We start from the raw sequence: 12,536 nt of genomic DNA, 5'->3' as shown, positions 1-12,536 counted from the left end.
AAAATAGTTGGCCGTAGCTTTTCTGTGGGTCTTTTGATCATTGCAGTTCTATTTGTCATAAAATGAAGCAAAACTGACTTTTTTTGGACGATTATGAAAAACACCATATTATAAGGATCTTTCTTTTTATAATTCATAGAAAGGCTAATCTAAAGTATGCTTCAGGTATAGTTGGGCAAGGCAAACAATGTTGCCAAAAAGTTATCAGAAACTATCTCATAATGATTGTCTCAATCTTGGAAAACAATCTCGATGTGCTGCTTTTCTGTGTGCTATGTGAAAGTAAAGTGATATTGCATATTGGTCAGACAAAATGAAAGTTATCAAGACATTGCCCTAGGTTTGGGAATTAGTTGTTAGTTTTGTGTTTTATCAATGAAATAAATAAGAACATAAACTGCGTATTCATTTTTTTCCAAAGAAAGAAAATGGTGCTAAAGCCCTTCTTTGTAGATGCAACCATCGACCTTCTCCTTTTGTTTGCTAAAGTATGTCAACACTTTCTTCCTTTGCTACCAAGACCATAATCGCTTTTTCTACTTCAATTGTAACAATTGCCAAGAAAATACTTGTTGTAAGTAATGAACGATTTCCACATTTAACACACAAAGAATGGAGATAAACTCAGAAGACCTCCATTAAAGTAAGATGTACTACATATCCTCTCGAAACACTCACTGCACTGGCACTTCATTTGGTCACAGCAATTCATGTTTTGAAGAATCATCTAATGAGAACTTCAGCACAGTGAGTCAGGAGAGGCTGAAGGACTGAAGGAGGAAGCTGGAGTACTCTGCCATCTCACACACCGGCCTATAGAGATATCACTGAACCCGTGAGTAACCACAGTTGTATGTTTTTATGTAATACAGGTAACCCTAACCTAATAACAAGTTTAACAGTTCCGAATGAACATTTTGTGAAACAAAAACTTTACCTTAACCCTAACCCTAATCTTGATTTGACCAACATCATAAAATGGACATATGGCTAGGTTTAGGTTAGGGGAAAGAAAATACCCAAAAGTCTAAAACACTGGCAACTGGGTTAGGGTTAGGGTTATCTTGTGATTTATTTTTAAATTGACTGATTTTGGATATAACAAAACATATAGCCTAAAAATAAATGTTAAGAAATACAAAATTATTACAATTATAAAAGAAAAAAGACGAGAACAAATTAATTATAGTAAGGGAGGGTAATTCAGGGGGTAGGGGAAGGTTAGTTTGAGGGTAGGAAAAATGGGTAGGGTAGTAAGTAATAAGAATACACATTTAAAAAAAAGATAAACATATATGTATGTTAGGTTTACAGTAGGTAAGGGGGCTAAATAGAAATAAGCAGGGAGAGAGTGAACCCGTTGTCCATCTTGGTATTCTGTAGGGGTTATATGTTGGGAATACAGGTAAGAATGTATCTGGAGCAAGGCAACAATCACTGTCTTTATAGGAGTATGTGAGCGTCTGATTTGACCAACATCATAAGATGGACATATGGCTAGGGTTAGGGTTAGGGTTATAGATATATGTAAATTGATTTAAAGCGCTTTTACAGACTTTGCGACCCCTCAAAATGCTTTAACATATACAAGTCAGCATTCACACACATTCATACAGAGGCAGAGGATGCCATACACTTGTTCAGGGAGACCTTCCCACACTGTTGGGGCACATCGGGAGCAATTTGATGTTCAGTATCTTGCCCAAGGACATTTGTTGACTACAGGGTCTGGGGATGGAAGCATCAACCTTACAATTGGTGGACAACAATCTACCGTAGGAACCTCATCTGCCCCGATATCCTATGTGTTCTTTCAACAAAGCAGTGGACATGACTATGATAGCGGATTTACAGGGTGTCCGCGGGGTTTTAAAAAGTATTACAAGTTGATAAATCAATTTAGCAAAAATTAAGGCTATTAAAAAGTATTAAAAAGTATTAAACGGCATTTTCCAAGGTATTACATTGTGTAGCTTGTTTTCAATAAGTATATCAATTGTCCAAAGAGGTTGTATTCTAAAGTTTGCCTGAATTTAATCATTGCGTAGGAGTGTAGTGTGATTCTTTGTAGTTTATTTATGGCATCCCGTTGGATTTGACGTCATCTGAACAGGACATCGCACGCTCACTGCTTGATAGTGCGCGAAGGTCCGTTTACGCCGGTTGTTAAACAACATCGTTATGGGGAAATGCAAGTTTGCGTCCAAATGGTTGGAAGATAAAGAGGAAGGACAATCAATACTCTATATAGTAAATGTGAGGTAAAGTGTGTCGCCAATATAACCGGTTAAAACTCGAAGTGGCGATGAGGTCTTAAAATGTATGGAAAGGGTCTTAAAAAAGGTCTTAAAAGGTATTACATTTGACTTCAGGATTCCTGCATATACCCTGATTTATGAGCATAGCATTCATATTAAAACAATTTAAGCAAGAGTTGGTTTTCAATATTTAACTCTCCACTGAAACCAGTACTGATGAAATTCTCAGAAACAGGACAGAGATAATAAATTGTTCCAACATGGATTTGATTCTTAGATGCAAATTGTATGTATTGTGACACTAAACCTCTCATGATAAATTAATCTTCTGCTACTAGCCATGTCCGATATCCTCACTGCAAGAGGATTCTCAAAATGACAGCAGACATTATGTTGCTTATATTCTCCACAAATCGGCATCAGCGAGCACAGAAGTTGCTTTCTTACAAAGCAGGTGACAGTTGCCAGGAGCCTCAACAAGTGTGTCAGCAAACAGACAGAGTGCAGTCAACAGAGACCTCCCACCAAAAAGAATACCCCGGCCTGGACTCCTGGATTTTCAGTACAAGGAATTGTTTTCTACAGAATTTTGTGACAAACAAGGTTCCTATACTGAAATATCAAACAATAGTATATTTTACGTTCTCTGCTGCTTGCTTATAACCTCTGTCCGTCATCACTGTTAACATGCAGGTATCACTTCACCCCAGGGTCTGTTTTATTTCAACATCCTCCCTATCCTCCATTTCTAAATGATTGTGTATGTGCATGTTGGTGGAGTCATGCCTGTTCTTGCCCCACGTACATGATCACCTCTAATGAACTCGCTGTTGTTTTTCACACAATTCGACAAGGCCTGTCTTCCTTCCAAAAAGCTCATTTGCATTTTTTTTAAATAACAAGCATGCAAGTTGTTTGTTTGATTCTCATTCTATGCAATTAAAACATTCGGATAATTAAAAGAAACAGTGTGAGTAGAGCAGTAATGTGCACCAACCATGAGCCAGGCGCTGTCAAATAATTTGGAGCATAATTTAAGCATCACTATCAAAGAGGCAGAATAACAGTGGTTTGTTTCAAAGGGGTTTGTTTTTGCTTTTGCCACTATTGTTAATAGGCTCCCCATGTTGAAAATTATCCAAATTCAAAAGGAAGCTTTTTCTTTTTTCATAACCACAGGGTGAGGTTGAGAATTGCATGACTGAAGGAAGTAGACTTATCTGTGTGATTGCCTTTGAGGATGCACACGTCTGTTGTCCTCATTAAATGGTGCGATTATTACAATGATATTTCCATTATGTTCCAATGAAGGTTTGGGTTTTTGGATTTCTATGCATGAGACGGTTTGAAACACTAGTTGGTTGGTACCAAAGTAAAAAGTAATTTGCAAGCTGTATCTTTGAGTCTTCTCTTGTGTCTTAAATTGTGTACTTCTGTACTTACATTTGATGTTTTAGTGCATAAGTGTGCCCAAATGCAAAAGTATTGCAGAAAGCACCATCAGCACCCGGATGGTCCACTAAATATTGTCAAAAAGTTGAGTATGGAATGCTGGACACTTCTCGAAAGCAACATTCCCCATCTTTGCTACGAATCAAACAAATCTGGTTGTTTTGACAGCACTACAAAAAAAAGTTGTACATGTGGGTGTTTTCTACGGAGCCCCTAAAGGGACATGGAAAAAAGAAAAAAAAAAAACAGAGAGAAAAAAAAAAAGTCGGGATAACGGGTTAGTTTCTCGTACACACACACACACACACACAACACACACACACACACACACAACACACACACACACACACACACACACACACACACACACACACACACACACACACACACACACACACACACACACACACACACACACACACACACACACACACACACACACACACACACACACACACACACACACACACACACACACCAAACACACACACACACACACACACACACACACACCTCTACACACATCGAACTGCCCGATTACTCCCCCTTTTATTAGTTTTATGAAGGAGATACCAAGGCGCATGATGGGCGGACTGGGACTAAAAATCAGTCCGGGAATCTCACACAGCCCAGCCCCCGTAAACTGTCCACGGGGGGGGGGGGGGCTAGTGAACTGTCAACGGGGGGAGCCTCGCTGCGGGGAAACGGTGGACCTAGTGGCCCGATTGGAGGGGGCCGATTGGAGGGGGCCGAGTGGCCCGACCGGCCCACTTCGGTACCGGCCCATCGGGATTTGTCACGATGGCCAGTCCGCCACTGGCTCTGTGTGTATGTGTTCTGAGTGTTTGTTTCCCTTTAAAACAGCTGCGGGCAGCAGGTAGCCTACTCAGAGAGTCACGGACATTAATTCATAGATCAAAGCAGACTGGTTTACAGACTCTCCTGTTTTGCCAATCCGGTGCTTAAACAAATAGCTCTACACCCCTGGCCGAAATGTCCTTAAAATTAAGTCTGAGTTCGAAATATATCTCAAATAATGTATGCACTGTCATTTCCCCACATAAACATAACAGTCTGCAAAGAAATGGTTGTCTCCTGTGTGCTCCACTTCCTCCTTGGCGCACCGGTAACTTTCTCAAAAAAAAAAAAAAATAAAGTCGGGATAACAGGTTAGTTTCTCGTGCGCACGAGATACTAACCCCTTATCCCGACTTTTTTTTTTCTCTTTTTTTTTTTTTTTCATGTCCCTTAGGGGCTCTGTAGTTTTACACAATTAAAGAAACATAGCATTAAAGTGGTGTTGAAAATCCACAACTTTTAATTTTATAAAGAAATGTAACCATGAACCTATACAGTGAACAATCTTTGTTGGCTAGCAAGCAGCCATTGTCCCTTCCAGTGAGGTCACAGCAATCGTGAACAATTTGAGACTACATTGCACAATTTGGCAGTGTACTTAGTTAGGGAAGTGTGCGAATTGAGACATAACATTGACATTTCCCCCAGTACAGAATTATTTGATTTATTTTAATTGTCCTGCAACAAATGGTAGACAGTAAACAGTAACAACAACCACAATGATCAGAAAATTCAAAAAATGTTTTAAAGATTTGATTTACATAACAGAAATGTCCTCTAAGAATGGTGAAATGTACTCTGTCTTGGCAGTTAAACATAAATACACATGTATTGAATAATTCTAACTGATCAACACGAATGTCAGAATCCCCATTAGGACCTGTCAAAGAAATGAAATCAATTTTGTTGTATAACTATCTTTTCCCATGGCACTATTCTCACCAACCTGAGCAAAGCGGATAAGTATTCCACACAGTACCAGGATTTCAAAAAATGTGTCTATGTTTTTCCCAATTTGTTGAGTCAGATTGCATTTAGCAGTTAGTGTTAAGACATCAAACTAAATATATTGTCATTTATTTTCAGGTTATTTTGTTAACTGTTAAAGGGATACAGCTCATTCCCTAACCACCCAGGTTTTACATTGAGGTTAGATTAAGTTATTTATGGTCCTAGCCATGAAAAGCTCTTATTAACTGCAACATATGAATCATATTTCTTTTTTCAATAAGATGTGGGAGGAAACAAAGTGTTAAACTGAAGCACTTTCCTCTCAAACAAACTATAGATCAGCTTGGTGAAACCACTTTTACCCTCTGTCAATACCTAATTTATTTTCTGCTGTCTCAGTAAAGAAAGATGCATATTTAAAAGATTCTAATTGTTTCCTTTGTCGCAATGATTCCAGGGTAATTAGATCTTAACAAGATATGGTATTTTCTGCAGTGCTCCTACACAATTTATTCAATCTCTAATTTAACCGCACAAAACCCTGCTTGGGATCAAACCAGAAACCTTATAGTTTGAGTATGTCACCATATCTATATCGAGCAGCTGTCCCATGGAGAAGCAACACTATGATGTTATACTTCACAAAGAAATACACCATATGTCCAACGGGATACATTCCCAATGACTTATCCAAAATGATTTCAGACATTAACTTTTAGGTTTAAAAGCAGTGTGTTCAGCTTTTAGGGCCCCAAAAGTATGTTGAATTCAAAGCACACATTTGTCATTGGTTATTTCACCTGTTGTATGATGGGATGTGGATAACAGAGAGTCAACCTTGGTTGGATATTTTCCGTTAACCATATAGTCTTGCTCTAATAAATATCCCGAACTCTTTTATAGAACGCCTCACAGTTACTAGCCTAGTTGAGCCCCTTATTGGGAGTCTAGACACCATTTTTTATGACAATGTAACCTCAACATTTGAAACTATAGAAATGGAGATACATCCGTGCAAAGATTACCATCAAGATGATTTGCCATTAGCAAGTAGCCCCTTTTATAAAAAAAATCGTCATTACAACACAAGCAGTAAACTGTATCTGTATACCCACTTCAGCACATTGCCAGCCAAGGGCAACCTCTTTATTTTAAACTGACATTTCCTAATGTACTCCACAAGTTAATATAAATGCATTAATAGTGTAAACTATAAAGGCTGCATCTTTACAGAACATGTCCTTGGGAGTAGGCTGCCTCAGCATTAGGACACACTTGTAGGACAAACTGTCATAGGCTCATACTGTGACTGTAGCTTTTCTACCTTTGGAGCTTTTTTTCCCACACAACTGCCCAGGCCTCATTGTAGATGCTTTGTGGCACTGGGAAAATAATAAAATACTTATTTCATGGTATTCACCACAAATGGAACCCATATTATATTGGGCGTACCACTGTTTTGTTATAATTAAACAAAAGTGATGGTATATGCCCACTTCAGCCAATCAAGTTCAATGTCAAACTGATATTTCTTAATGTCAAACAGTTAATACCATGACTTCAATTTAAACAGGGCTACTGCATGAGTCAACAAGTCATCTATAATTTACCATCTGCTGCCTCATATGTACAGAATCTGTAGGAGAGGAGAGGAGAGGAGGAGAGGAGAGGAGGAGAGGAGAGGAGGAGAGGAGGATGTGTGTAAACCAGAGGAGTGAGCAGTACATGAAGAGAGTGGAAGGAGACATGATGAGCGGTGAGTAGATGTTTTCCTTGAGGGCTGAGCTATGTAGATCAGAACCCCTGGGACTGAGTGGCGTGAACCACAGGAGCCATCCTTTCCTTGCCCCCCCCTTCCCCTTCCCCTTTACTCAACTGGAAACATCATCAAGGCTGCCTCTACATGTGCTACGAACAAACAAATCTTCACTAAAGGTCATCGGCACATCGCATCCCCAGCATCATCCCTGACAAAAATGTGTAAAGATCTGAGGTTTTCAGCTGCCTGACTTGATCAGGAGCAAGGCCATTTTTTTTGTAGCTGGAGCCATGACTTACATCTGTGTAAGTGAGCTACATCTACAGAAGCCCTTTGCCATATCTCTGGGTGTGAGAGGTGATGGGGTGATGTCATTAAGGACCGTCTCTCTTTACCAGGGCCACGTCGCGCAGCATCCAAAAGGCTCTTTCTACTTCATTTTTTGCTGTGAAAAGTCCTTGGAGCGCACATACACAAATACCGCATTCATCCAGTTTTATATGGTGATGGTGCCCCCGCAGCGGCCGACGGACGCAACTTTACTCCTCCCTCCTCCTCCTCCCTCCTCCTGCTGGATCGGGAGGATAGAGAGACTCCATTCACCATACGCGCGCACAGCCTTCTCCTCAGCCCCCCCACCTCCCCTCTACCCTGACCCTCAGCAATCAGCCTGAGAGAAGGTCCGCGCTAATTCGATTAAGTATTATTTAAACAAATGTTATACTTCAAAGCGCATTACTGATTGAGAATGGATAACAAACGCTTATTAAAACATCAAGCCGAGCGGTGACAGTTATGCATAGTTCATACATTGCTACAGCAGGGTTTTAATTCTAAAGATAAATTATTAACCACGCAGCCATTTCGGTCAAAGCCTTATTTAAGGTTTTTTTGGAACCCGGCTATTTTGCGCAGCTGTGTGAGTCCATGCGCTCGGAACAGAGTGAGAGAAAGTGTCAGACACAGGAGCTGCTGCTGCTCTCTCCTGTGCAGCATCACTAAACCCTTCCACCGAGCAGAATGTGGAGAAAAAGACATTCATTACCTCAACTTCATTACCATCATGAAGTGATAAAATGAGCCCACTGTATCGCTAGATTGGCAAAGTGTGAAAGCCACAAACTGAATTTATTGTATTGCCTGGATGCAGAATGAAAGTGTGAACGTGCATTTACCGTTAAGACAGGATCCCCAGATCCGCTGCTTTTTCCCCCTCCACCACAGACAATATTCCTCTGTGTCCCGTTAGGATAAGGTGCATTCCATCCAAAAGCCAAATAGCCCCCCTCACACAGAAAAAAATACCGACGCTGGAGCGTTGCTGGAAATAACGCTGGCGCACTTTTCCACTCCAGAGGGAAGAAACTCAGGTTAGAATGCGGTCCAACATTAACACACGCGCGGAAAGAAATTAGTCCAAAATCAAGTCCGCTGTTAATCCAAAATGTTTTCTTGTTTTTTAATCACAACTATAATAAGAAGGATATTCTCCGACAGAGCGCTCCGGGTCCTTTTCACGCGCACCGGGCTACATGTTAATGACGGTGATCTTGGAGAAAAAGAAGCCAGAGTAGGAATTTTCCCCCCATCGCCGCTCCTCACGATCCAGGCTGCACTTGGCTGATAAAACACCGTCCTCTCTCTCTCTCTGCTCTCTCCTCCTCGCCTCCCCCTCTCCTCGCCCCCCCTCCTCCAGCTCTCAGTCGCTTTCATGGAGCAGAGACGCGCCTAGCGGCCTTGAAGGGAACTCCACAGCCTCATTAGTTCGCCCCCCCCCCCCCCTCACTACTGTCTGCTCTTAAAGATACATGGGAAAGTGTTATTTTGTATCTGTGTGCCTTCCAGGGGAGGAAAATGATGGAATATGCATAGGTCATGTGAAAATATATATTTTATTTATACAGATCTGTGTATAGTGCTTCAACTAGAGCAACAATAACAGCTGTATAATAATTACAAACATATGAAATAAATGGAAAATTACTTACGGACAATAATGATTGAGAACAAATTACAAGGGCTTTATTTATATATTGGTTAAAAAAAAGACATGAGAAATAAAGGAGAAAGCAACAAGACGGTTGCCTTTTTCAGGAGAAAGTAGATTAGATTAAAAACAAAATACGTCGTACATAATACATAAATACCAATAATAGAATTTTAAAAAAATTATAGAGAAATATAACAACAATAGGAGGGTTATTAAACTGTAACCCTATCCTTTTAAATTATCTAAATTACCAAAATAGATAGCAGAACTGAGTATAGTGCTTCAACTTGTGCAACAAAAAATCTGAAAAGAAAAAAAATCTGTATGAAAGGAATTTAAAATGTCTTACTTTATCACTTATTGCTTTAATTAGTGATTGAGGGAAAACAAAAAAGTGGGAAAAAAGGAAGAAAGGGATACCTTTTCCAGGGAAAAGTAGATTATATTAAGAATACAATGTTGTACAGTAGACAGAAATATCAATATTATGATCAAATGTTCACGGAAAAGCAGAACAAAAATAAGAGGTTAATAAACTGCAGCCTTCCAAAAAAGAAATCTGAATGATAAAATAGAAAAATAAATAAATAGAAGAAAATATATTATAAACATAGGTGGTGAAAATGTACGTTAAAGATAAAACATAGGAAAGTAATATGTCCAATAAAGTAGAAATAATATATAATGAATAACATATCACATATTGATATATATATATATATAAATATCTATGTTGAATATCAATTAATCAGACACTTTTTCAAATAAAGTCTTGGAAAATGTTCCTTAAAACTAAATAAAAATGTAAAGTTCTAATTACCCAAAGCCTTTATATTACAGTCCCTGTACTATCACATATAACTGAGAAAGTAGAAAAAGGGTAATGCTTGGACATTTTTTGTTTGAAATTTGGCTAAATAAATATACAATTATTTAAATTACAAAAATATTTTAAAAAATGTGTTGCATTTAAAATGACCAACTACAAAAGAAATGTTTAAATGTATTAATTGCAACAATACACAACAAAACAGTAAGGGGTTATTGCTGACTTATTTTGCTTAAGAAATGTCTACTTGCAACAAGACTTTGTAACGGTCTTCAATGAGGGAAATCAACATTTTAATTGCTTCAAAGTTCCATTTGAACATTTTTTAGGTCAAAAGTGATCAAATAAAGTGTTTATGAAAGAAAAATGCCAAATGATATAAGTCTGAAGAATAAGCTTGGTCTCATCTGGAGGAATCTGATTTCCTTCTTTAGCAATAATCTCTCAAAATCTCCACTCCGTCTTGTATACCCGGTGCTTCTGACCCCTGGCTTTGGAGCACCACATAGAGGGATAGTTCAATGAACAGTTAATTCCTCCACCATCTGCAAATCTCAGTTAGGAGTCAACGATGAAAGCAGAACACATCCTATTATTTTCAGTCCATACCTTAACTGGGCACTACAATATAGAAAAAAGAAATGTGTCATATCATTGATATGCAGCCCATACACAGCTGTATCTACCAGTGAGGCGGAACGACCCGGTGGCCTGCGTCTCTCAACCTCTGTCTAGCTGATATGGAGTTCTGGATGTCAGAAAACTTTCTACAACTACATGAAGGCAAGTCTGAGGATGCTTGTCTACCCAAAGCTACTGTTGAACTTTCGGAGGACCTTTGATGCTTGACCATGAATGTTAAACTCCATGCTCCAAATGTTTATCCGCTGAGATTAAAGAGGAGAAAAAGTGTCTCATTCAGCTTTTTTTAAGACATTATTATGCTTAGATTTTCATCTAGCAGCTCTCGTTAACTTGGAATCCAGCCAAAACTATCTCTTAGTGTCAAAAGTTCCACACAATCTTGTTTGCTCTGGTTTTGAATGTCAATAACTATCCTGTCATTTTAGATCCTGACTTATTCCTACCCCTGGCAATCCGCTCATTGCCCTCACCTGGTCTTCAGCTGCAACTCATTCCCTTATTAGCACCACAGTATATACAGTATACCAGCTCACTATCACTTGTTCCCTGCCTGATCGTCTTGTGTGTTCTTCCCAGCACTCTGGTCATCTTTGCCCGTTTATCTACTCTGACCTTGCCTCTTCCTGATTTTGGACCCCTAGTCTTCTGCCAGCCCCCTTATTGGATTTGTTTGCCATAATGATGGATCTCTTGTTGTTATCCTACTTGTAGTTGACCTAAGTAAACTGAACTTCCTGAACACCCTGCCTGTGCCTGTGTGGTGCTTTTGGGTTAAAGTCTGTACTATTTACCATAACACTTAGTAACTTTTAGTCATAATCGTGATTTCTGGCGTCAAAGAGGATAGCAGAAAGGAGACCATTACAAGAAAAGAGACAATTTCAATAGTGGTGGAGTAGTTTGTTCTATAACCTGGAAAGGACATAACATTTTACATTTCGAGAATTTTAAACATATTTCTGGTTAAATGCCTGAAGTAAGATCTGTGGTTAACACAAGCTTATGTGATTTTTCATGGTATGTTCTACAACATAAAAAACTTCAGTAATACACAACTTGTGAATGTGCAGAGCTATTGTATGTGTCAATAAAGTTCATCAAGTCATTGCTAAGAAGTGACTAAATACACTACTAAACGTAATTCACGCTGACACAAGTCCCGCCTTTAGCTTAGCGATGCGACCAGTGATTGTTTTTAGCATTACGTTAGCTTTTTATGTCTGCTGATTGGATTTACGCTTCCAAAATCACATTGTGGAGATTATCCTGTCAAACAAAATGTGTTCAGAGTCATAAACGTGTGTTATCTCAAATCACAAAGGGCTCCTTCGCCCTCACCGGAAGTGACAAATGACGATTGCCACTGTTAGCTAGCGAGCTAGCTTGCTCGCAACTGTACCAAATCGTTACAGACTGCTCTATTAAACCAATAAAATGAATTACGACTTATTTTCAACACTAGTATAGTAGTACATTATGGAATGCCGTTTAAGCCTAAATTAAATAATTAAATAAATACATACATAAATAAATATGCCTATGAAATCAATTCTGAAATAAATAAATAAGGCGATAAATATATATAAATGTACATTTAAATACACATTTATTTATTTCATGGGACTTTTATTTCATAATGCCACATTTATTTATTTCAAGAGACTTTTATTTCATAATGCCACATTTATTTATTTCAAGAGACTTTTATTTCATAATCCCACATTATTTATTTCAGGGGACTTTTATTTCATAATGCCACATTTATTTATTTCAAGAGACTTTTATTTCATAAAT

The 12,536-nt window shown here is 38.6% G+C and overlaps 1 protein-coding gene across 1 annotated transcript in view; it reads right to left on the bottom strand.

Annotated features, from left to right (window-relative positions):
• The window catches only part of nlgn1 (neuroligin 1), a 359,580-nt gene extending 350,686 nt beyond the window's left edge, over positions 1-8,894 (bottom strand). Inside the window, exon 1 of the mRNA XM_034140692.1 lies at positions 8,454-8,894. The gene's annotated coding sequence lies outside the window, so the exon portion shown is untranslated. The remainder of the gene's footprint in view (positions 1-8,453) is intronic.
• Between the last annotated feature and the right edge of the window lie 3,642 nt (positions 8,895-12,536).

This window comes from Trematomus bernacchii, unplaced genomic scaffold (genome assembly GCF_902827165.1).
Source record: "Trematomus bernacchii unplaced genomic scaffold, fTreBer1.1, whole genome shotgun sequence".
NCBI classification, from domain to species: Eukaryota; Metazoa; Chordata; class Actinopteri; order Perciformes; family Nototheniidae; genus Trematomus; species Trematomus bernacchii.
This window is presented reverse-complemented; position numbering and strand designations above follow the sequence as displayed.